The 26750-nt window shown below is 42.6% G+C and overlaps 1 protein-coding gene across 1 annotated transcript in view; it reads right to left on the bottom strand.

Annotated features, from left to right (window-relative positions):
* Positions 1–26750, bottom strand: part of SEZ6 (seizure related 6 homolog) — a 759189-nt gene that overhangs the window by 414850 nt on the left and 317589 nt on the right. The window lies entirely within an intron of this gene.

Raw genomic sequence — 26750 nt, 5'->3', positions numbered from 1 at the left:
CCGCATCCTTACCAACATTTTATTTCCTGTGGCTACAGGGAAATCACAGTGACCCCGCCCTCCACTCAGGGATGTACTTACTGCAGGACATGAAGGCTCGTATGTGCTGATCTGCACATGTGCATCACATGGCTACTGCTACAATTTATAAGCATTGTTAGCAGTGCCATTGACTCCCAGTTATATGCAGCTCGTTACCGCTCATGCCTAACACGCTGCAGCTAGTGTTGGGCGAACAGTGTTCGCCACTGTTCGGGTTCTGCAGAACATCACCCTGTTCGGGTGATGTTCGAGTTCGGCCGAACACCTGGTGGTGTTCGGCCAAACTGTTCGGGGTTCGCCCGAACTGTTCAATGCATGGCCGAACATGGCCGAACAGGGCCCTGTTCGGCCGAATACTGCCCCCCTATGGGGTCGCAGGCATAAGGGGGGAGCATGCCCCGGTCGCGGGGGGGGGTCGGAAATTCCCCCCACCCCCTCCGCTAGCGCTCCCCCCTCTGCCCGCTTCCCCATAAAAAAAGTTATAGTACCTGGTGCCTGGTGGCTGGCAGTGGAGTGAGGAGGAGGAGGAGTCCGAGTAGCAGAGTGGCGTTGAGGCCGGGCAGCGGGCGGTTCGGGTGGTTCAGCGCTAGTACCTTGTGGTACTTCCGCCCTTTCTCTGACCTCACGTCCTCTGCGTGATGACGCATACGAGGGTACGCGTGATGCGTACCCTCGTATGCAGAGGACGTGAGGTCAGAGAAAGGGCGGAAGTACCACAAGGGTACTAGCGCTGAACCGCCCGCTGCCCGGCCTCAACGCCACTCTGCTACTCGGACTCCTCCTCCTCCTCACTCCACTGCCAGCCACCAGGCACCAGGTACTATAACTTTTTTTATGGGGAAGCGGGCAGAGGGGGGAGCGCTAGCGGAGGGGGTGGGGGGAATTTCCGACCCCCCCCGCGACCGGGGCATGCTCCCCCCTTATGCCTGCGACCCCATAGGGCCCCCATGTTCGGGGGTCCCATTGACTTCCATTGAGTTCGGCGTTCGGGCCGAACATGCCGAACATCTGGCCCATGTTCGGCCTGTTCGGCCCGAACCCGAACATCCAGGTGTTCGCCCAACACTAGCTGCAGCTCCTGTGTTGGCCAGACCACTACGGTGTATTCTGGGTAAAGTGACCTGTCTTATAGAAACTAATGGCCACTGTGACAGACTGGCAGGGAATGGTGAGGGAGAGTACTGCAACACGATATGTGTTAAAGGACCCTTAAAGAGGTATAGTATGCAGATTCTCTGTTTGTGAGAAGATAAAGGCTTCATCAAACAGCACTTTATTATTTATGTGTCTGGGGCCCCAGGTGTGCAGCCAAATCCCCCCCCCCCCCCTTTTTGTAGGAGTCAAGTACAGATCTTCCAAATCACTCGTTGTTCACTGTAGATTGCGAACACAAAATCATTGCGGTATGATAGCACTTTCTCCTATTCCCACCAAAGCTGTTCTGTGTTTCACTGCAAATTTCATACAATCGTTCCCTTTCACAGTGTGGTTGTATTTGCAGTTTTCCTGCATGTGTATAGAAACAAAAATTGAAATAGGGAAATCACAACAAAATTGCACTAACTATTTCCCGCAATTTAAAGAAAACCTGAACTGAAAATTAAAAGTCAAAATAAACATACACAAGTCATACTATAACATTTTCCACTGTGATCAAGGGAATTCTCCGTCCTCCATTTTGAAAATGGCCATTACTCCACAACAGCTTCCTGGTCAGCACACTGTTAAACTGTAACATCGCCCACGTGAGCCATAGGGAACCATAGACATTACTTGGCACATCAGTTGTCCTCTGAGCTATAACTGACAGCAACTGATAAATAACTGACAGCAACTGATATATATCAGTTCTGACAAAATGTTGTCAGAACTGGAAGGGATCATTGTCAGAAGAAAATGGTGCGCTTCTGAAAGGAACTGATGGCAAGGTAACTGTATCATGTTCATTTGAAGTTACCTCATGTGTTTATTTTAAATAATTTTACTCAGTACAGGTTCCCTTTAAATCATACTTACCCACCTCCCTCCATCATGCCTGTCCTCACCTAAAACTCATTCAAACAGGCCTTTAAAACCCATCTGTTCATGTTCAACTTTGCTTACCTGCCATCTTCATAGCTCCAACACAGCCCTTGGACTTACACCCCTTACACCCCTTATGTGTCCCTCTTCTCCACCACCAAGCCTATTTGGTAGGGCCCACCTCACCATGTGCTCTTCTCCACCACCATATGGACTCAGTGACTCCTCTACTATACTTATCCCTTCATTGTTTACATCACTATTTTTTTTACCATTGTTGAACGCTATAATGTCCCTGTGTAACATTGTTTAATGCTGTAATACTCCCCTTATCTATTGTACAGTACTGTGTAATATGTTACCACTTTATAAATAAAGTTTAATAATGATAATGCTAAATTATGTATCCAGTGTCGTATTGAAACCCATCTGCAAAATGCAGAAAATCACATACAGTGTAAAACGAGCCTTGCTCTCCTCAGTGTTCTCCAATGTTTTCTCAGTTTGAAAATGAACCACTTTGAGTATTGATCTGTTTAGTTTACTTGTTGTGTGATACATACATCTCTTTGACTAGACCTGAACTGGGATCACTTAATCACTGCAGCTGTGGCCATGCTCCGCCTCTCCCCCGTGGGAATGGCAATGTGTAATTAACGTAGTCCACTCAAGCTTTTAGCCTCACTGCCGCCCTCCACCCCCTCTGTGGATTCTGCTGAACAGACATTTACCATCCTGTCTGACTGTTACTGGTTAAAGCAATGGAATTACAGTTAATTAAACCGACTCTATGGGACAGAGATAATGATACATGACCGTATAAAATATCTGCAAAAGTTGCCAAATTGTTTAATAGTGTAATGATAGGTTAAGCTAAAGTGAGGAAATATTTCCAACCCATTTGTCTTTTCCTGATGAGCACATATTTTAAAATATTGTTTATATAAGGAACTAAATAGTCTGCATAAAGGAGAGTAAATTTACATTTCAAGTAATTAACTGGGAGTAATGCAACAATTTCTGAAGTTTTTATGAGCATAATTATGCATGATTATTTCACAGTGATATCCAAGGACAAACACTGCATTGCTGAGCTATACTGTCAATTTGTGCAGAGAAGGCTTGTTTTTTTTTATTCCATGTAGGGGGTCAGTGTCTTTGAAGTGTAAAGTTTACATGTTTTGGAAGGGGATTTGGGACTGGGGGCAGGTAGTGTTGGTGTTTGAATTTGGCATAGCTGATTTGAAACACTCGAATACTCCCGACTACCGCTATTCAACACCGAACAAGTGGACAGGGTCAAGAAGAGATCACTGACATGCGATTACCGTTGCATTTTATGTGACTCCAATGCTTCACGTCAAACGCAACTTAATGCACAAGGCAGTGAACTCTTCCTGACCCTGTCCGCTTGTTTGCTGCTGAACAACGGCAGTCGGGAGTATTCGGGTGTTTAGAATCGGCTATGCCAAATTCAAACACCAACACCAGAGACTGGGATAGGTCTTCTTTTTTGAATACTAGTAGAGATTCACCAAGATATTCAGATTTTATTATGTATCACGATAGCAGTCTATCAGACCCGTGAGTGATATGCAATGCTCACAGCTTATGAGGTCAATGTTCTCAGACAGAGCACAGGCTCCAAGTTATTGAATGTACATATTAACACTTTCATATTGCAGACCTTGGACAGTCTTTAAAGTGGAACTGTAGTGAAAAAGAGTAAAAAAATAAATACATTACAAAGTGAGAAGTTAAAAATAGAAGCGAGATCAAGAAATGAATGATATTCGCCATGTAATTTGTTCATATTGTTTGATCCACAATTAGCCTGCACGTCATCATCTTAACTACTGGCAGACGTGAAAAAACCAGACAGACAGCTCTACTGCCATTATCTATAACTACACCCCCTAACAATGCGATAGGCTAAAAAGTTGTTTTTTATAGCTATATATATACACAGAGGGAGATACTAGTTGCTTGGTAGTTGGGAACAGTTGTTAATTCCCACAGTCAACAAGGCTCACAGACATAAAACTAGGTGATGACATCACACTGGGGGGAGGGGGGTTTATCACAATTTCAGCCATACAGAGCCCCCTGATGATCTATTCAAGAAAAGGTAAAGATTTTTCAGGGGAAGGTTTATCATGCCTCCATTCCATTGTGTATATCTAAAGATACATCAGCATGTTTCAGAATTAGATTTTAAGATAATTACTGATTTCACACAAAAAAACTCGTCCCTAATTAGGAGTTATGTACACATACTTAATAAAGAGGGATCCTATTTATAAAACAGGACATTAATATCCTTAAAATGCAAGACTAACCAATCAGAATTAAGCTATTAATTTTCATGCACAGGTGCCTTCCTTCTGTGTTTTACAACTCTGCCCAATAACCCATGAAGTCTGGTCTTACCCAAAACTTTCCTGTTGTTGCTAAGCAACACTTTGCTAATGCTGCAATCAGACCATGGAAACAGGTCAGTTTATGTAGATACTAATTACAATACACATAACTGTTATTAGTGTCAATTATAAAAATGCTCTAGAAATGGGAAGAGCAACATTTTTTAAGCAATGGAGGGTAGAAAAAGATTTAAAAAAGGCTCATTAGGCAGCCTGTTTTATTGTATCCACAAGTTCGAGTTAAAAAGAGACAGAATGATACAAATTCCATAGACAGACTAGTGTTTTTATGGCTTAAGTCACAAGAGAAAAAACGTGACCATACTTGATTTGGCAAATCATTAATTTGTTTGCCTTTACTGCTCAACTTGCACACATTTTCAATTGAATTACCTAGCTTTGTACTATTGCTGCACTACAAGACTGCGTGGATCCATCCATTGAGGTCTTAATCATTAAATGTTTTTTGTTTGGTTTAATTGGTTTATCAAATTGATATGATCACATAATGTATGGTTTCCTTGCATGGGGACCCCATATACTAAAGAAAATAGTTTGTCAGTGGCGTAGCTATAAATTATGGGGCCCCATAGCAACATTTTCATGGGGCCCTCAGAACTAGGCACTCTTGAGCAATACCAACTGTCCCCCTAACCTATGGATATGAGTTTATTGGTCAATTAACACTCCCGTCAATGTACACTGTGTATAGTCCTTGAGCTAAGAGACAAAGTCAGAGGTTGGAGAAACAATGGAAAGTTAACAGTAAACACATCAAATACAATCTGGGCCCAGGGCCTCTGCTCCAGGGCCTCATAGCAGTTGCTATGGCTGCTATGGCGATTTCTACGCCCATGCAGACCTTCCATTTAAAAATGTATATTTAACTCATTGTTCTTAAAATACTTTTTGGATAAATAAACAAGTGTTTGTCCAGCATTTAAGAATGGATGGAGTGTTAACACATTATAGAAGTTTCCCAATAAATTCTTTTGGCCTATGTTGAGGTTTTAACTTGGAGGAGGTAACTCGACCAACCTTCCTCCTTATATCAGAATTTGGTACCTCCTACTCCCAAAAACACACCTTATTTACAGTTCAGAAGAAAGTTAATTTAAATACCGTGCAGGCAGCTACGGTATACATTTAAAGAAAAAAAAAGTAAAAAGTAATTGACAATAGGATGCAGAAGGACAGATAGACCCTTTACTAAGGAAAGCAGACAACACCCAAAGGGTTCACACTCAAAAGACCTTACTAGACCCCAAACAATACGCTGTGGCAAGTGCTGGACTGTCAGTAAATGTAGATTGTTGTATCATGGAAATTATGAGAACATTATGGTGGCATTCAAGATTTGGAGCATTATGATGATGTTTCAGAATGTGATGACGTGTCACATGACTATTTTTGAATAAATATAGATTTTTTTTGTTTTAAAACAAATTAGATTGTTGTTCATAGAAAAAAAAGACATTCACTTAAACACATTCCCTAACACATTCCCTAATACATAATTTAGAGCAAAAATGAATACAGGACCCTATCTTATTTTTGGGGAAAGTTACAGAAGTGTATTATTACATGATACAACTTTGGTGGGAGTTTGGGTCCTCCCTTCCCATTTGCTTTTCTTGGACAAGTTTTGATCCACATCTGCCTATTGTCTGGTTGCCTGGCATGTGACCCTGGAGTGTGAGTACCCATTTGTACATCTTATTGTACCTCTATCCTAAGTGACTACTATCTGTGTTTCTCAAGACTTCAACTTTTGTTTTTAGAGAAGCCAGTCTAGTGACCAAGATATGACTTCATAAATCAGCCAGCTGCCAGTAGAAGGGGATTCTGCAGCTAGTGAACATTGCCCACAAAAAAAGCAATGATGCATTTTTAAACTGAAGTCAGCAGTGGTACCTTCCTTCCCATTTAGGATTTCATTAAAGAGAAACTCCGACCAAGAATTGAACTTTATCTTAATCAGTAGCTGATACTCCTTTTTACATGAGAAATCTATTCCTTTTCACAAACAGTCCATCAAGGGTCGCGATATCACTGAAATTGTGGTGAAACCCCTCCCACAAGAAACTCTGAGGACCGTGGTACTCCTGGCAGTTTCCTGTCTGTGCACCTTGTTGCATTGTGGGAAATAGCTGTTTCCAACTGCCAAAAAAGCATGCAGCAGCTACATCACCTGCCAACAGTAAAAATATCACCATGTAATAAATGTCAGAATGTAAATCAGGGATTTAAAAGATTTTACAATGGGCAAACACTGACTAAATCATTTACAGTATACATAAATATTGTAAAAATGCCAGCAACATCAATTACAGTTGATGTACTGCTGCCATTGTTAAGAGCTACAGGCACTATTCTCAGCCTCTCAGTGAGGGTCCTGCCTCCTCTCCGACATGTCAAAGCACATAAACTAAGTTTGTCACACTCAGAAAAACAATTTTCTTTCTTCTTCTCTATCTTTTAGCCAGTATGAACAAGTTTAAAATGCTCTGCAGCTAGTTTTATTAAAGCACTCTTAAGACGTATCACTGATTTTACTGCCACTTTGCCTGAAACTTTATTTCCATTTCCCCCCGGCTTTCTACACTTGGTATACTGCATTCCCCAGAGGTACAGAGGGATGAATATTTACAGAAAATCACTTTTCATCCTAGGCAATCTTTAGCCTTTATGTTATTTTCCCCTCTGAAAAATATATATGCTTTCAGCCCGAAAACTATACTTATCTGTATATGTTGAATGATGCTCGGCCTACAAGGACTTAAAGCTGTGTAATTACATTTCTTCTGATACAAACTGTTTCCATTTACTGGTCTAGAGGGCAATCAATCCGTCGGCAGGCATTGCCTATTATATCCGGAGTTCATCCAATAAGAGGGCAGAAGAAAAATCTACAATCTGGGACACAACGTCGATGCTATTGGCGTGCTATTAACAGTGAACAGTAGCATCCAGTAATTAGTGCATGAGAATATGGACTCAAGAGATGCGCTAATTACAAAAGAATATTTAATTTGTGAAAAATAATTTTTGTTTCACTTTTTAAGAAGAAAATAATGAATATATGTGTTTTTTAAGATGGATCTAAAGAATGAGAAGAATAAAACTGAACATACACTTATTGGATATATTGCTTATGTAAGGTATGAGGAGCGCCGTATTTACCATAAGGCACTGTAGGCATGTGTCTACAGGCCCCTAATGATGGAAAAGCAGCTCACTCCCCTCCCATAGTGACCCCCACCCTACTACCCTATGCAGAATCCTGAGTGGAGTGTAAATGAGAGGTTACTGACCCAAGTCTCGGCATTCCACTGACCAGATCTCCCTTCAGTTAGGGGTACCTCTAGCTACTGAATAGTTAGGGTACCTCTGGGCACCTAAAGTGACCTAATGCTAAGGGACACCTGTAGATACCTATGATGGGCAAAGGAAGTAAAGGAGAAGTGACTACTGGGTTTTTCATCCCCTATAGGGTGACATGGAGGCATGGTAGTAAATGACCCTGAGAGCAACCTGAAATAAGGATAAAAATGTGACGTTTGCAAAAACTATGCTAATCCATGGTACTGGCGCTGCCCATTCATTTGAATGGGATTGCTTCAATGACGAGTGCCGCTGCTGACGTTTACCGCTCAGCAAGTGTCCGTGTGAACCGGGCCTTACTTAGCTCCTCAAAAGAAAACCAGCTGAAAACTATATATACTCAAATATAAATTAAAGTATGCACAGTATTCACAATGCCTAAAACTAAAAATAAACTATAACTTAAAGTTGAGTTACTCTACAACTATTAAAGAGGAACTGTACTGAAAATAACATAATGAATAACATTGCTTATTTTTTTACAATATTACTTAATAGACCATTTAGTCAGTATTTGCCCATTATAAGATCTTTCATCAACCTTTTCTTACCATGATTTAAATTCTGAAAATGATTAAGTGGTGAGTGACCTCTTGAGTCCTGGCAAGTGCAGCACTGTAGAATGTTTGTTTACAAAGTTATTGGCAAATTAATGGGAAGAGCTCATTATGTGAAAATTGCTGTGGTTTTGAAAGAGGGGGGGGGGGGATTACCTGTGGTGGGGAAGTGGTTATATAGAAGATATTTGCAATAATTCAGCTTTAACTGAACAACTGTGGTTTCCCATGATGCCTCACTCCTGAATATGCAAATCATCTCCTTATGCCCCCGAAGCCAGGCCAGTATATAGCAAGTCTATAGTTTACAGTAGGTGTCACACAACACTTACTATGCAGTGTGTCTGTGGGCCTAAGTGAAGCCTTTGTAGTGAAAGTAGGGGGTGTAAGAGCCTATGCATAACATGTCTGCTACTACGGTATGTCTTTATGCCTATATTGGAATGTACAGTATTTTAAACTTGGAAGAGGAAATGTATTTTAGGTTCAACTTGAACATGGGTTAATAGCCATCCACACAATACAGCCCAGCATTTCCCCCCACAGAACCTTGTGCAATAATTACCTGAGTCTCCTCCACTTAACAGAAGCTGTGATTCATGTAGAGTATACATGCATCCATAATCATAGGTAATGTACTATTGTAAGGATCCGTTGTCATGGATTGTGACTAACAAGTGCTTGGATTGTAAGGCTCTTTCTGGCGCTTGTTCTTGGTCTTTTGAACTCCTCTTCATGTCATATATTAATTTCAATACTTATGAAGAAGACTTGAAAAGACGTAGAGGATAGCCTCCGTGGAAGGCCATGTTGTTTTCCTCTCCTCTTTGATGCCTTCATCCATACCAGAGGAGGACATTTTTGGCTTGATGTGAAATCATATGTGCATAAAGCATAGCTCGCATCCCTTCTACACAATAACATATCATTCTTCATGCCAGTAACATGAAATGTCAACCCCGTTTTCAAAGGTATGTTTATACACAAAGACCTTTGAAAATAAATCTAGTGGTTCCAAGAAAGCTGACTGTGGTTCAGACTACCAGAGAGAAAAAAAAACTAATTTCAGTAAATGCCTTCTTTTTATTTTACAATGCCTAGATTTTGATATGATTTGATTTTTTACTAAGGCAAACCTTTGAATTACCTAACATCTTACACTGATAGAATAACCCCAATAGCAATCCATAACATCACAAATGAGGGAATTCATAGTATTGTGTGTCTTTGACACATTTTTCACCTCTGTCCTGTTGCAGAGCAACCAGACCGCCCCCCTTTTTTCCCCACTAGGGGGATGATGTGCTGGGGGGGTCTGATCGCTCCTGCATGCTGTGGGTGGCGGTGGGGGGGGGCACCTCAAAGCCCCCTTCACCGCAGGATTCCCCCTCTCCCTCTCCTCCCTCCCTTCCCCGAGAGATCGGAGGCTGCACAGGAACGGATCTGTCCTGTGCAGCCTCTAACAGGCTCCCCGCTGTCATGTGACAGCGATCCCCGGCCGCTGATTGGCCAGGGATCGCTGATCTACTACAACGCTGCTACTGTAGCAGCGTTGTAAAAATGTAAACAAAGCGGATTATTTCCGCTTGTGTTTACATTTAGCCTGTGAGCCGCGATCGGCGGCCCGCAGGCTAATCACGGAGCCCCCAGCCGTGAAATGACAGGAAACAGCCGCTCGCGTGAGCGGCTGTTTCCTGATTAATTAGCCTGCAGTCGGCGACGCAGAACTGCGTCGCTGGTCCTGCAGCTGCCACTTTGCCGACGCGCAGTATGAGTGCGCGGTCGGCAAGTGGTTAAACAGTTCTAACCAGCTGAGGAACTGTTCTGCATAATAATAAGAAACTTCTCAAACTCTATGTAATATGTAATAGCGTCAGTTTAGCGTGGATTTCTAGAGCTGCACTACAGTTAAGAAAAGTGCAAACTCATCCCTAAACTGCTGCAGATTAAGAAGTGCTTAATAGCAGTTCTACAGATAGTGCAGGCTAGGCATGATTTGTGAAGTTTTCCTCCCCCCTGCTGCCCGGTGTTGTGTGAAGCTTTTCTGTGCATTGATGCAATACAGCAGATGTATTGGTTACCTCAGCAACAGCTACTTCCCTCACACACTGCACTGTCTGAGAGACCTTCCTAACTCCTCCTATTCCTAACAGTTTAAGAAGGAATCTGCACTATCTAGTGATTTCTTAGGATGTCTGAGACAATTCTGCATGGATTTCTAAAAACCTACTAATATTTTGTCTCAGACACTCTTGATAAATGTCCCCCCCCTGTCTGGTGTTGCTATCTATGATCTTCTCCAATTTCTATACCTGAAGAGCAGGGCCAGCGCTTCCATTAAGGCAAGGGGGCAATTTCTCCATGGCCTCCCGAGGCTCGGCCCCCAACCTCCCCCTTAGCTCTCCCGTCCTTCCCAGGGCATACTGATAGACTCCTGACCTCTCCCTTAACGCCTCTGTGCTTCATGCTGCCTGCCTCATGTGACCTACCACATGGGGGGGGGGGCAGGTCACTTTGACCCAGGTTGCATCGAGGGTTGAATTTGCCCTGCTGAAGAGTATTCCACAGTTAATGCAGAAGCTTTCACTACTTTATCTTGTGACACTCATGAAGCTTTTCCTCTGCTATGCTTGCTTTTGTACTCTGTAGATGACCTTTCTGATACCTGATAGTCACAGACGTATAAGCATATGGGCATGTACTCAGTACCAATGTCTTGGAGAGCCCTGATGTCTGAATGATTGTAGCAACAGACAGTCATCTGAGGCAACTATATGAAACAAAATCTGGGCCATATGAGGAGAGCAGAACCATCACGATTGCAAAAGTGAATGTTTTAATACAATGTTGAGAGGGATATTAGCAAACAGGAGAAGGAGATTTTTAGTTACAGAGCTTTTTTTTTTTTTTTTTTTTTTTTTTGCCTAGTATGGAATCCTGGCCCACCACATAGGCTGTACATGCTGCAGGTCAGACCTTTACTTTTCTGCAGTTTTATATTATTTTTCTCATTAAAGTGGAACTGTAGTAAAAATTTCCCCTGCTGTCTAGTAGTGTTGTCACATCGTAGGAACTCCAAAAACAAACTGGCACGTGATCTGTCAGAACCGGCTAATGCACTTCTTTCCACTTCACTTTAGAGGTTTAACAGTCATAGTGCATATGCTACATTGAGCTCCCAGAATAGTCTATGATCACTAATTGCAGGAGATAAGACTAAGGCTAGGTTCACAGTGGTCAGTTGCATAACCCACGCGTTATAGTGTCTGTGAACTGCAGTGGAGAGTGGCCATATACTTTAATGCAAAGCCTGCATGCAGCGAGTTAGAATAACGCGATCCGTTGCTGTGAACAGGCCTACAGAATAGTATGGACAGTGAGTTGACATGCCAAATTTATCTGCAATGTAACTGACCACTGTGAACAGGGCCTTAAGCAAACACAGCAGAGAGACTCTGTGTGTAAGTTTCATTGATTTTAACCAGAACACAGTTAATTTTCAGTGGCAGCAACCAGCTCTGTGATGTGGGGGTTAGGGTTGGGTGGCGGTTGTGATTTACATAAAGATGGCATTACCATGGTACAAAGGCAAGTAGGAAAACTATGGGGTTTATTCATCAATGAAAGCAGAACAACTTAAAGGAAACATCCAAGCAATAGAAAAAAAATAAATCCACTTACCTGGGGCTTCCTCCAGACCCTGGATGCCGTCCTGTGCCCTTGCCGCAGCTCAAGTGGCTACCGGTGTCCTGCACTCGGTCCGGCTGACATCATCAGGTCTGTACTGTGCAGGCACAGTTCTGCGCCTGCGCAGTACAGAACTGATGACGGCCGGACCATGTGACCCGCATGTGGAGCGCACAAGAAGCCGACCAGGAAGCCAACCTGGTGAGGTCAGCTTCTGCAGCGCAGGATACCGGGAGCCACTTGAGCTGCGGCAGGATGTCAGCCAGGGGTTGGTGGAAGCCCCAGGTAAGTGGATTTTTTTTTATTTTTTATTGCTAGGACCTTCCCTTTAATTACAGGAGCACGAGTGACAGGCAGTCTACTGGGCCAATCAAAGCGCAGGGATCACGTCCATTAAAGCCACTGGACCCGCTGTGGCTCAGAGCAGGTTTAATGGTGTGGCCGTTAGTTAGAAGGAGCGAGCGTAAGTTACCAGCGCATGCTAGCTCAACCCCAGCCAGTGGCATAGTTAAGGAGCAGTGGGCCCCAATGCAAGTTTTTAATGGGGCCCCCCAAGCACTTTATACATAACAATTGATACGGCACACCAAAATCTTCCAATGGCAACTACAGTGTCAGAGGTGCAAGAAGGGGATGGTAAACTGTTTGTTAATGATTACCAATATTCAAAGTATTTATAGACGTGATTATTATGAGCACGGGACCAATAGAGAGATAATACTGCAGTTGAGGGAGGGCCCTTCGGGGCCCCTCTGGCCCAAGGGACCCGATGCAGTCGCAACCTCTGAAACTCCTATTGCTACGACCCTGACCCCAGCATAGTGTGCGCTGAGCTTGTTCTCCTGTCATTAAAGGGGCACTATGGCGAAAAATTGTAAAATTTAAAATATGTGCAAACATATACAAATAAGAAGTACGTTTTTTCCACAGTAAAGTGAGCCATAAATTACCTTTCTCTTATGTTGCTGTCACTTACAATAGGTAGTAGAAATCTGACAGAAGTGATAGGTTTTGGACTAGTCCATCTCTCCATAGGGGATTCTCTGGGATTTATTTATTTTCAAAAGCACTTAGTGAATGGTAGTTGCTCTGTCCAACTGCCAAAACACTGTGTAGCAAGCAGGGAAGCTGGCCAGCATCATTGTTTAAATCCTTTTAGGAAATATCTTTATAAAGAATAAAAGCCTTACTGAGAATCCCCTATGGAGAGATGGACTAGTCCAAAACCTGTCACTTCAGATTTCAACTACCTACTGTAAGTGATAGCAACATAGGAGAAAAGTAATTTATGGCTCATTTTACTCTGGAAAAAAAAACACACTTCTTATTTGTCTATGTTTGCACATATTTTAAATTTTACTATTTTTCACCATAGTGTCCCTGCTGCTTTAGCAGCACGGCTTCAGCTTGACGAATCAACCATTATATGCGCAATAGAGTTGGGCCGAACCTCCGATTTTAGGTTCGCGAACCGGGTTCGCGAACTTTCGCGGAAGGTTCGGTTCGCGTTAAAGTTCGCGAACCGCAATAGACTTCAATGGGGATGCGAACTTTGAAAAAAAAAAAAAATTATGCTGGCCACAAAAGTGATGGAAAAGATGTTTCAAGGGGTCTAACACCTGGAGGGGGGCATGGCGGAGTGGGATACACGCCAAAAGTCACCGGGAAAAATCTGGATTTGACGCAAAGCAGCGTTTTAAGGGCAGAAATCACATTGAATGCTAAATGACAGGCCTAAAGTGCTTTAAAACATCTTGCATGTGTATACATCAATCAGGGAGTGTAATTAAGGTACTGCTTCACACTGACACACCAAACTCCACTGAACAGAACAGGTATGCAGTGGCGGGTTCACTGAACAGAACAGGTATGCAGTGGCGGGTCCACTGAACAGGTATACAGTGGCGGGTCCACTGAACAGAACAGGTATGCAGTGGCGGGTTCACTAAACAGGTATACAGTGGCGGGTCCACTGAACAGAACAGGTATGCAGTGGTGGGTTCACAGAACAGGTATGCAGTGGCAGGATCAATGAACAGGTATGCAGTGGCAGGATCACTGAACAGGTATGCAGTGGCAGGATCAATGAACAGGTATGCAGTGGCAGGATCAATGAACAGGTATGCAGTGGCAGGATCAATGAACAGGTATGCAGTGGCAGGATCAATGAACAGGTATGCAGTGGCAGGATCAATGAACAGGTATGCAGTGGCAGGATCAATGAACAGGTATGCAGTGGCAGGATCACTGAACAGGTATGCAGTGGCAGGATCACTGAACAGGTATGCAGTGGCAGGATCAATGAACAGGTATGCAGTGGCAGGATCAATGAACAGGTATGCAGTGGCAGGATCAATGAACAGGTATGCAGCCAGGGACAAGCTAAGGCTAACTAATCTTTCCCTATGAGAGACTGCAGTAGCTCGCCCTACTCTAACTAATGCAGGCACACGAGTGGCCACGGCCGCCGCTGCCTGCCTATATAAGGGGGGGTGGGGCTCCAGGGGCTAGTGTAGCCTAATTGGCTACACTGGGCCTGCTGACTGTGATGTAGAGGGTCAAAGTTGACCCTCAGTGCATTATGGGGCGAACCGCAATGGGGCGAACTTTTCCGCAATAAAGTTCGCGTGCGGTATCCGCACGCGAACCACCTAGGTTCGCGCGAACCAGGTTCGCCGGCGAACCGTTCGGCCCAACTCTAATGCGCAACAAAGCATAGGTGAACAGGTTATTTATTGCATGTCATGCTAGATTGTAATTCCACTGTAAGAAACGCATAACAGATAGTGGCAAAAAAGCAATGTAAATAATCAATACAGCATCAATACATGACTAGCTAGGACAACACGATCTCTAAACAGCTCTGAGTTCCTTCAGCTGTAATGATATAAAGTTCCATTTGAGGTAGCAGGCAGTTGTATTAAACATCTACATGCTGCTTAAGGAGAAGAGTGTATTAAACATGATCTGATGACCTGCTGCAGCTAATAAATACATCGTGTCACCTTTCGCCTTGTAATGCGGCGCTTTGCTCGCTGATCAAATGTTCTCCTATGAGAGAGCTGATCCGAGCTCATCCAGCGATCTCGGCCACTTTTGGATTAATCACCGAGCTCATTTGACACATTTTTGTAAGTACACATCTTTTAATATCTTGCCTCACTAAGACAACTGACTGTAGCAGTTATTAAATCTGGAAATCTATTATCTTTCCCCTCTAGGTGCGACCTTTGAGCTCTCGGCATTAATAATGGAGAATTTCTTTCCAGTTACATTTCTCTGTCAAGAATCAGCCACTTTGAAATGAGATTAGAACAGGGTGGAATAAAAAATGTCTTTTTTTCCCAGTCTTCTTTCACCGAGCAAATACCACCTTCTTATCTCCTCTATTTACATTAATAGAAATCTTGATCCTAGCAGAAAAGAAAGATGAAGAAAAAAAAATTAAAAGCCCAAAAAACCATATCACTATTCAGAACTTAGAAGCCTCTGATCCCAGCAAGGAGTTAAAAGTTTTCATGGAACGATAAAGTTTTTTCTTTTTTTTTTTTTTAAGGTCGAATGCAAGGAGGCAAGGCGAAAATTTGTCTGTCACATCATCCACGGCAGAATCTCAAAGAGCATCCCTGCTACCAAATGAAGAGCAGACTTACAGAGATAGATAATAGAATCAAAAAGCACTGTCACTTTCAAACATATAGTAATTTCATCAAGTGTTCTCTCTGAAAGCAAAGAACCCGACGCGTTTCCAGCCATTGACCTGTCAGATGCAATCAGACCGGTTCTTTATCCAACTTTGTGGCTGATCTTCTCTCATATACTGGGAGTTTTATTAATGTTTTCATAAGTCTGTAAAGATGAAAGACTGCTGCTAAAAATACTGTACTATAGGAACATCATTTATGTATCTAGTACATGCCTTTTATCGGAAATATATGGTCATGTGTATATTCTGTGCTGTGCATTTTAATCTTAGAATCATGAGTATATTTTTTCCTGACTTGTACGGAGCTGAAATGCTTTTACAGCAGGACGATGGATAACAGTTCAGTCTTACTTTACAATATAAATGTGGATTTAATCTCTGTTATAAAAACGTATAATTATAATTTACTTCCTTGCAGCATTTAGGTAACCAAACGCACACATTTAAGAAAATTAGAGCTATTGTTTACGTCAGTCTGGGGAATTATTATTATTATACTTTTTTTGCAAGACGTGCCTCAAGTCAAGTCTCAAAGTATCATTGTGCCTGTAGGGCCTAGCTGACTGTATAGACGTCACATCACCAGTCCCCTGGACTCTGTATAAACTAAAGTTCACTGACTCTTATGCAGTGCATCATGGGAGGCTTAAAACATTCCTAAGGCTTAGTAAAAACAAAAAGTTAGATACATTGTTAATGGGAAGTCTTTGGAAAGTATAGAAGCTTCCTGTATGTCTTCTTAGACCCAACATTTGGCCACAAGGTAGCACTTCATCTAGCCCTGGGGAAGTGTATCCTTAGTTTGCATGCACAAGTAAGGTCCACACATGCCCAGTAGAATGGAGCTGCTAATGCATGGAGACAAAAGGTTGTGCACAAGTGGCTTCATTCTACTGGGCATGTGCAGATCTTTCTCATGCATGAGCAGTCTGGATGAGCTTATCCACAGCTCAGAGCACAGCCAGAGGTAAATTATTTGTCTGGCTCCAGTAGAAAAAGTTCAGAGTTCACTGGAATGGTTGGGTGTAAGAAGATACGGTAAGCATCTGAACTATCTAGAGGCTTCCCACTACCAGGGCAGTTTCTAGGCTAAATTAAACCCAGGGCGAGGGTGTAAAAATTGCGCCCCCTTCCCCCCACCCCGTGGACTCGGGAACCCTTACCCTTTGGGAACAGAAACACAGCAACAGGTCACAAGTAGATCTGCCTACTTTCTAGTGACCAGCCGCTCATCCAGGAGGAAGCAGGAAAACACCCAGGCGAGGAGAGCCCAGAAAGCCGACTCCTCCATGGGTGCCGCGCACTCACGGCCTGCAGAACTGCTACAAGACATCAGGTGTCATCACGCGGTGGTGACGTGATGACGACTTGAAGTCTGACGCAGGCAGCCTAGGAGGAGTCAAGGAAGGTGATTGCGCTGGTAATCTTGTTCTGTCTTCCATTTGGCTGCACCGCATGTCACCAGCTCCCTAGCGGTAATGTCCTTCTGCCTGCGCCCTCCTTCATCTACTTGCTGGTCTGCGCCCAGTGCGGTCGCCCTGCCCGCACTGCCCAAGAAATGGCCCTGCCCACTACCAAGGTATCTAACTTTTTTTTAGAATACTTCAGAGGCTCATACAAAGTTTAAATTGTTGCCACCAATCTGGTAGCCTTATGGTGCACTCAGCTCTGTGAAGAGGTCAGAGGGAAGGTGCTGTAGAAGTGAGCGGTGGTGCCTGTGGTGGTCCACATCGATAGCAATAGAGCATGATTTTTCAGCCAGGGCTGTGGAGTCAGTACAAAAATAATCTGACTCCTCAGTTTATGAAACCACTGACTTTGACTTCAGGTACCTAAAATTACTCTGATTCCTCGACTCTGACCCCTTAAGCTGGGGATACACAGGTCGACCGGCGGCTCGATTAGCCCCCGGATCGACCCCAGCTGCGTCCCCGCGCTCGTCCGTGCATGCACGCGGAACGATTACCGCTCGCCCCTGCCGGCGCTTCCTTATCAGCGCTCGATTCCCTGCCATTGTCCGCAGGCGGGAATCGAGCGGGCGAGGGTCGAGCGGCATGATCGGGCCAGCTGAATCTTGTCAGCTGGCCGGATCAGCTGGTCGATACACGGTACAGAAATGTACCGTGTATCCCCAGCATGAGTCTAATATTTACCAGAGCTGTGGAGTTAGTACGAAAATCATCTGACTCCTCAGCTTATGAAACCACTGACTCCAACTCCAGGTACCCAAAATTGTTCCAACTCCTTAACTCCTTAGTCTAATACTTACCAGGGCTGTGGAGTTGGTACAAAAATTATCCCACTCTGACTCCTCTCAGTTTATGTATCCACCAACTCCAGGTACTCAAAATTGCTTTGACTCTCCAACTCCACAGCTCTTTTCTCAGCATGTCCAATCAATAACAACATAAAATCGTCTACCACAAAAAAATATAGCAGAACAGCATTCAAACAGTTAAACACAGCACTTTGTCCTTCAATGGAAAGCTATTTGTTTACATTCTTTTGTCAGATACATTTACTAACATAAGCAAAGTGCTGAAACTGAACTGCACTGAGCTGAGAAGCAGAAAGAGCTGAGAAGAGATTACTAGATAGATTTTGATATAAATAAAGCAGCTATTCAATAAAATGCAATGGCAGCTTTCAGAGCAGATAAACTGTATTTTGGGAATTTGTAATTTATAGATAAACAATGTTACTTGTGCACAAAAATAAATATGATAACTGTATGACTAATAAAGAGTAAGTAAACCCATTTTATTGAATGTTTTGTCAGAGTTTGTCCCCACGTTAAAGTAACAAAGCTTCATGAAGATCCAAGGAACAGGCAGCTGGGAAAAATCTCTACACTAAGGGCACAGACAGCAATAACCCTGTTTCCACTCTATGCAAAACTTTTCTATTATGCAAAACTTAAAAAAAAAATGCCTTAATTACTTCCATAGAGTGCTCAGTAGTAAGAGATACAAAATAACTGAATCTAGGTTTTTATTTACAGGATTCACCAAAACTCTGTATAAACAACGTCTTCACTCCATGCTCCTAGCTAAGGCAAAACAGGAATCAACAACCTAACAAAGTCTAGATAATTTTATACATCAATACAGGTAGAACAGTGCCATCAACAGGCCGGATATATACAGTAAACACTGCAGGCTCTCACTTTCAAATTACGTTCCAACTTTTTCAAAGGTTACACAGAGCATTGTGAAAACTTGACCAAGTAACAAATATTAAACATATAAAATTAAATGTATATTATTGTTACCAATCAGTCTAAAATGATTTGGTACTATAGCCTGAAAAAAGGCAGAAAAGCACTGTGGTTACCTACAGGGTATACTCATTCAAATTGCATATCCATTATTTTCCACAAAGAGAGTCCCAGCAGCACTGCATGCGAGTATAAAAATACCATAGTCTGAAATCCTCATTAAAGAAAATGCAGATGGCACAAACATTTGCGGAAGTCCATGTAATGAATGCAGTACATATATAATGCATACGTTTGAACCCTATCACAGGGTACGCTCACGGCTGACGAATAGACAATGTATGTTGTTCTTAAGATGTGCACATGCCTATAAAAATCCCTTGAAACTCCCTCTTAAAATCTATTTACAGGATTGTGCTCATCGGAAACAACGCTTTGTCTTCCGTTGTTTTATTTCTCCTTAACATTGGGTGGATGAGGCTCTTGAGAAATGTGTTAAATTGCTGCCCACCTAAATAGAAGCACGTCCATCCCAGAAGAACCAGACCCATCTGGAAGTCAGCAGGAGAGCTTCAAGCAAAATGCATTATTTATGACATAGGAGTTGCCTGTGCATTTCTCATTTGTGCTCCTTTTTTATTCTTTCTTCTTCTCATTTCTGGTAAAGTTCTATATTTCTGAATATTAAAAGGAATGAACTGTAAGCTTCATGGCAGTCGTCATAGAATTTGTGATTGCATTTTTTTGTGTGTTCCTGAGAACAGGAGAGCACAAGTTAGGAGGCATCTGGAGGTAAATCGGGGATCTATGATGTCGTGTTCGAGGAATTTTTCTTTTACGTTTTGCATAAACTGCAACATTATTATAAATGCTTTCTGTACGTAATTAATTTATAAATCATTTTATGTGAAAGACATAACATTTCCCAGTTGTTATGAAACTTCCATAAATATAGTTGGGTCATACACAAGTGTTTTGCATCTTAATGTTATTAAAAATTGAATGTCCATTTCAGTCTTTAGCCAGCTAACAGTGAGCTGACTTCTTTGTGACCTTGGTAACAGTATTTTGCGTACTTTAAAGTACTGCTCCCATGTGACTCACCTGAGATAATCCACTGACTGCCAGCAAAATATTGTAGCCCTTGTCTGAATCAGTTTGAAACATCCGTTTGCCCAAGGGAACGTGTACCAATCCCTGGCCGGGCGACTGAGATCCCTGACAGATCCCCAGGTGTGTACGGGGGATTTACTCAGGGGTAGAGTAAGGGACTCCAGTGTAGTGGTTTCTGGTGTAGTGCAGAAGAGGGTTAATATACTTTACATCTGCCTACAAGCTAATGAAGTGGAATTCTAATGGAAAATGTTAATGCTTCTCCATTGCGGCTCCTTTCTCCTCACCACAAATTTGCAATCCTTCATTACTCAGAAACTATTATCTCTTAAGCTATGCAAATAACCTAAGTTTGAAGCCATTTAAAGTATTTAGACAAAATTAAAAAAGGCTTGGTGCTGTTCCCAATGAGCCGTGGTAACATCTCTTCTGTGTGCCGTTCAGCACCTCTCACGTGACCTCCCCGTCTCTTCTAACCCCTCTTGTGCCTCTAATGCTTTCCAAGGACCGAGCAGTGCTGAGATATTTGCAGTACAATAGCACGCTCATTACATTCTCTCAGCGGGGGTGCCGAATCTCGGGAAATACACACATAATATTCTTATTGGAAGGAATAAACAGTGAGGTATTTATCTAACCATTGTCTAGGCTTGGTTGCAAGTGGGAGATGCTTATACAGTCTGTATAATTGCCTCTGTATCTGTGTAACTGGATATGTTTATACTGCACTTAGTGTACTCTCCATATAGTACACACTCGACGGACAGTGGGGGAGTATGTTGGCTGACATTTATTTCCTTTTCAACAGTGCAAGTTGCCTGGCTGTCCTGCTTATCCTCTGTCTCTAATACTTTTAGCCATATACCCTGAACAAGCATGCAGTTCAAGTCTCAAATAAAATGTATTTGCATCCTATTTGGATTTATGAATTGTATTAATGTTTAGTGACATGCTTCATTCATGGCAGTATTTTGGAGGTATTTGCTTTCGCTCTACCCTTTACTCTTCCTTTACAAAAGTTGTGCAGGGAGCTCACGGCAGTTTTACCAGTGATTATGCAGACAATGCAGCACACGCAATTAGCGCAACGAGTCAGGTCACTTAGGGTCCTGCTCAGCACCGTGCAGCGCCTAGTTTAGGTGTCACCATAGATCCTAATATTAACTACTGCTATAAGGGCGCAGGGGGAATTTATTATTTAGAATTTGTATAGCGCTGAGATCTTTCACAGGGCTGTACAGAGTATATTGTCATGTCACTTTACTGTCCCTCAGAGGGGCTCACAATCTAATCCCTACCATAGTCACATGTCTATATCCTAGTCTAGGGCCAATTTAGGGGGAAGCCAGTTAGCTATATTATATGTTTTTGGGATGTTGGAGGAAACCAGTGGGCCCAGAGGAAACCCACACAGACACGGAGAGAATATGCAAACCCTGGAATTTCTCAGTAATCCCTGTCATTTGGAAGCCGGCAATAGCCGGACCCTGAATCACATATCCAAGAGGACAAATTAGGTAATCAGTAGAGGTATATATTTGTTATATTCCCCTAGATTATCTAGATCAGGAAGAGCCATCTGTTGGCTTCTCCTTGCGCCCAAATTACAGCCTCCAGGAACATACGAATGCTTAGCGTTACTCATGTTACCTAGGTAACCTGAGCGTTTCTAGGGTAACGTGTCATGCCACTTGAGTAACGCCCACTACCTTGTCTGTAACCAGTAAAATTGCTGTTTGACCCATGAGCATGGCAGTTTACCCAGTCTTATGGGGATATGCCATCATGTCACATGTCATCCTATAATTGGCACATGGCATGCCTTATCACCTTCCCATCTTGTATTTCTAGCATCATTTTTCTCCATAGCTGCAGGTGCACATTAACAGGGACAACTAACACCGTGATGGAGATTAATAATGGCGGTAACAATATTTAGTACCAAATAATGAGAGATGCTCTAAACATAAAGCCTTTAATCTAACACTGCCTTGGAACAGCTCAGGTAGAAGCCCAGATTTCCATTGTTTTAAATAGCTTGTAGCACTGATGTTATTTTTCTGCCTGATGCAAATCTTCTCTGTGAACGTATTTTAGTTCTCTCCCTCCTCCCTTTATCTGCTGTCAGTCATCTCTTCCCGCAAGTACTTTGATGGGAGCTGATGGTGAAATTCAGGGGGAAAAAATTACAGAGAACTGACAGAAGAAACAGCCTACAAAAAACACGACTGGGGAATGTGTAATTAAACTGTCTTGAAGGATGTGGAAGAGGAGAATAGAAGTGAGGGAGGTGAAGAGAAAAAGATACTGATGGGAGCTGAGGCACCACTGAGAAGAAAGGAGTCACTACAAAGACAACATGGAGTGCGCAAAAAGGGGTCAGTCACAAGGCTGACATCAGTAAGGCAGAATCAGGAAAAAGTAGACGGATACGCGTATTTATTGACAAAAGATAAATTATTTCTCATTTCTTTTTATAGTATAAAGGATGTAAGCCTGCGGTGTCAGTAAATACTCAGCTAACATCTCCTAACGGCCTCATATGGCGTTTATCTGCTTCCTGTTAGCTTACAAGAGCAGATTTATACTTTTTGTCCCTGAAGCTAGCTGCCTGCCCCCACCTGTGAATTTCTCCCTTCGTACATCACAGATATTTTTTTCCCTCTATGTGCAACCCCCCCCCCCCCCCTGTTCCATGAGCAGCCCTCCATGGGGATCAGCTTTCATATTCCATGTTCAATCTACCTATTCTGTTTGGGTCGACTAACCAAATGAAGGAACTACAAGCTAAAACTTGATTCAATTTATTGCATGTTATCTGGAAAGGCCTCAAAAGCCTTGGCCTTGGGTGTCTGCAGCCCAAGGGGGCACCTGGACATGCAAAAAGAGGTTGCTACATATGAAAAAGGAGGCTGCAAATGGGAATCAACACATGAAAAAGGGAAGGGAATGTCCAAGGGAGCTGTTCATAAACGCGAAGTGCTGAAGTATATGGCTGTTACACATGGAAGTGGGGGCTACACATAGAATGGTAGGGGCACTGCTGCACAAGGAAAGGGAGTCCCACTCCCAACACACTTGGCCTAGGGGCAGAAAAAGTATAAATCTGTCCTTGTCAGCACAATACATGTTTTGGGACAAGCCCTTCATCAAGTCCCGAAACAAGTAATGTGCTGATCACAAGCAGTAAATTGAATGAAGGTTCTAGCCCAGGCATGGGCAAACTTGGCCCTCCAGCTGTTAAGGAACTACAAGTCCACAATGCATTGCAGGAGTCTTACAACCACAGTCATGAATCATAAAGGCAAATGCATTGTGGGACTTGTAGTTCCTTAACAGCTGGAGTTTGCCCATGCCTGTTCTAGCCTGTAGAATGCCTCCTTCTGTTCAGTTGATCCAGTTGACAGTGGGGTGCAGTAATGGTTTTCCTGCTTCAGGGAGTGTATCAGTATAGCTCTCTAGAGCAGGATTGAGCAATAAAAGAGACCCCGGTGAGTCATTGGTTGTCCCTACTATATTTGTAGTTTCCATCTATATTTATTCCCCTGATCCCCTCCCCTTTTTCCTGTGTGCAGAAACTCTAGGCACTGGTAGCCCTGAGCAGTAAAATACTGAGGCCTATGACCTTGAAATCCATAGCAGCAGAGTCTGGTGTTCCTGAGGGTACCAGCTCACCATCCCTCGTGTTGTGCTTTGGAGAAGATCCCAGCCTGCTAGATAGACTGTAAATGTGTATACACATGTGCTGAAATGTCACTCATAGAGTTCAAGACTTGATTCCCAGGGTGAAAGTCCTGTCCCGCAAGCTCCTACAAACATGTTCCTCGGATACAGTGAAGTGCACTGTGGCTAAGGAGAGTAGAGGAGACAGTGTGGTGTATGACAGGATGGCTTCTGGCAGACAGGCCACATCTACATCCCCTATTGCATGTGGGAAGCACAAGGCCCAAGTGCCAAATCCGGCCCTCCGCACCATCTAATGTGGCCCTCAAGAGATTCAAATCAGCATTGTAAGCAGTAAAAGAAATGAGGAAATTAACACTTGCTGTATACTTGTGTTTGTCTTTCATTTCCATGGAGACGGTGTATGTAATTTTTAGGCTTATGTACATGTGTGCCATTTTATATTTTTACAGTAATTTTCTGGTAAAGCGACAATATATTTAGTGACAGTGCCCATCCTTAATTTTTTTTTAGTTTTATCTCTAAATACATGCCTCCTCCTCCATCTCCCATTAAAATTAGTTGTATACATGGGCGTAGCAATCACCCCTGCGACCCCTGCCATTGGATAAAAGGGTTGTCAAAGGGTTAATTGAGAACTACTCACAAAGGAGGGTTGCAAAATGGCAACCGATCACAGGAAGCAGGTGGAGACAACAAACCCAACTCTACTCGGGGTGGTCCAGCTGGACCTCGATGCGGTTGCTCTCCTGAGAAAAATGACACATGCCCACCGTGGTGTGGGCCACGTTTGGTCTGTCTTGACCCCTCCAACAGGGTATGTGGGGGTATACAAGCACAATAGGGGAAAGAGGCGCCCTGGTGTGTATAAAATTGTTTAAAAACAGTTTAAAATCGAAAGAAAATGAAGTATCTTGCCTCAATAACAAAATCTTTGTTATAACAAAAGATTTTATTTATTTGCTAAATAAAATCTTTGTTTATAACAAAGATTTCACCATTTCGATTTTAAACTGTTTTTAAATAATTGTATACACACCAGGAACCCTCTTTCCCCAACGTGTCCCATCCAGAAGAGCACATCAGAAGAGGGGGTCACATTCAGGTATTGCACTTGATATTTTAAAGGTGCCCACCAGAGGCAACTCCCCTCCCCCCGTTAAATTTTAATAAACTATGTGGCCCACAACTAAAACCGTGTTTTAGATTTTGGCCCCTTACATGATTCAGTTTGACACCCTGCCCTATTGCCCACCATGGTTATTCTTATTGCATCCATTGTTCATGTGTGAGCAGTGCACCTTGGGAATATTTGTTTAACTACAGAGAAAATACTAAGAATTTCCACTCCTGCTGCTCCGTGCCTTTATGGCGAAACAAGATATGACATCTGAAAGAAGCGATGCCCTTCCTCCTAGTTGTTACTAGGCTGTAATATATGTTATTGCTCAGAAAATTGTCTTATGGAAGAGCACCACTTAGCAAAATATGTGCCCCAATCTGTCACTTCATTGCCACATCGCCATCTCGCACCAGATGCTGCAAATTATAACAAAAGCCGCGCGTGGTATTTAATCCATCTGACCTAATTTTAATTACTAGGCTGCACTGAAGTGGCTCAGTATATAGGAGTAATCCCATCATAATGTAATATGCATGAATTTGCGGCATCCGTGGTATTTAGAATTAATAAAAAATAAAGACACGCAATTGCTGATTATCGTTCCGCATTGTAGAGTAAGCAAGTGAGGTCAAATGCGCTGCGAGACAGCAGAGGAATTACACAAGCTTTTGTAGATAAGTGGAGAAAAAAAATAAAGTTTAGTAGCTCATTTGTGCACGATTGCAATGTCGCTGGGATTTAAACATTGTTCACAAATGATTCTCCTTGTTACAAATCACAAGTTCCCTCGGCGGGTAAAGAACAATGAGATCCATGTTAGGAAGACAAACGAGGAAAAAAAAAATGTAATCTTGTTTTGTGTATTACAAGCGGATGCAACCTCGCAAGTACATTGCTTCACATTTATAGGCATTACTGCTATCACACCATAAATATTGTTGGATGCAAAGAGAAAATGTAAAGTAATCAAAGATTCTGAAGATGCTCTAAAAAAACTGTAAAATTAAACTGCACGCAAGGCAACATAATGAGACAAACATGTATGTACAGTGCAGGACATTTTAATAACCAGGCTGTTTTACAGGTTTTATTTTGCTGCCTGAAAGAGTTAATTTCTAAACATGGAAGTGACAGCTTCTGTCTTGTCGGTACCTTGTCAGGAATATAGTAAACATCACTGATAAGCAAAGTTTTCCTGGCAGAATACACCTTCTGAGAGCAGGGGGAGATAGGAAAAGGTCAATAGTTCATGTATTTTCATTTAGGGACACTTAATAGGCTGCCACTGAGCAGAGGCAGCAAAACAGTCAATCTACTTTGTATGTTTAAATATAAAATAAAACCATGGGATATCTAAAAAAAAGTCATTTTTAGGAGTAGAAGGATAAATACAATTGTTTATCTTATCAGTTTATTTTTACATTGGGTTCACTTTAACAGCACAAGCAAAATTAAAAGTACAAGCAAATGCATCACTATTCAGGGACTGTGATGAATTATGAAATGTGTGATGAGCTGTATTCTTATCAGAACTACTGACAGAATACTGCATGTTAAAGTGAACTTAAAGGAATACTATCGATTCACATATTTTTTTCAATTGACACAGGAATTGTTTGGGAAGTGCTGCTAAGTACTGGTGTATACATTTTAGTAGCAACTTCTTTGTTTACTGTTAGCAAAATACATTCAAACTTTACTGACGCCAAAACTGACGGCTGACTGAGCCATGAGGAGAGGGGAAATTCCCCTCACACTTGATCAGTTAACTCTATGTGTAGCTCTGTGTGTGACA

The sequence above is a fragment of the Hyperolius riggenbachi genome, chromosome 2, assembly GCF_040937935.1.
Source record: "Hyperolius riggenbachi isolate aHypRig1 chromosome 2, aHypRig1.pri, whole genome shotgun sequence".
Classification (NCBI taxonomy): domain Eukaryota; kingdom Metazoa; phylum Chordata; class Amphibia; order Anura; family Hyperoliidae; genus Hyperolius; species Hyperolius riggenbachi.
The sequence above is the reverse complement of the archived record's forward strand: the minus strand, read 5'-3'. Positions and strand labels throughout refer to the sequence as shown.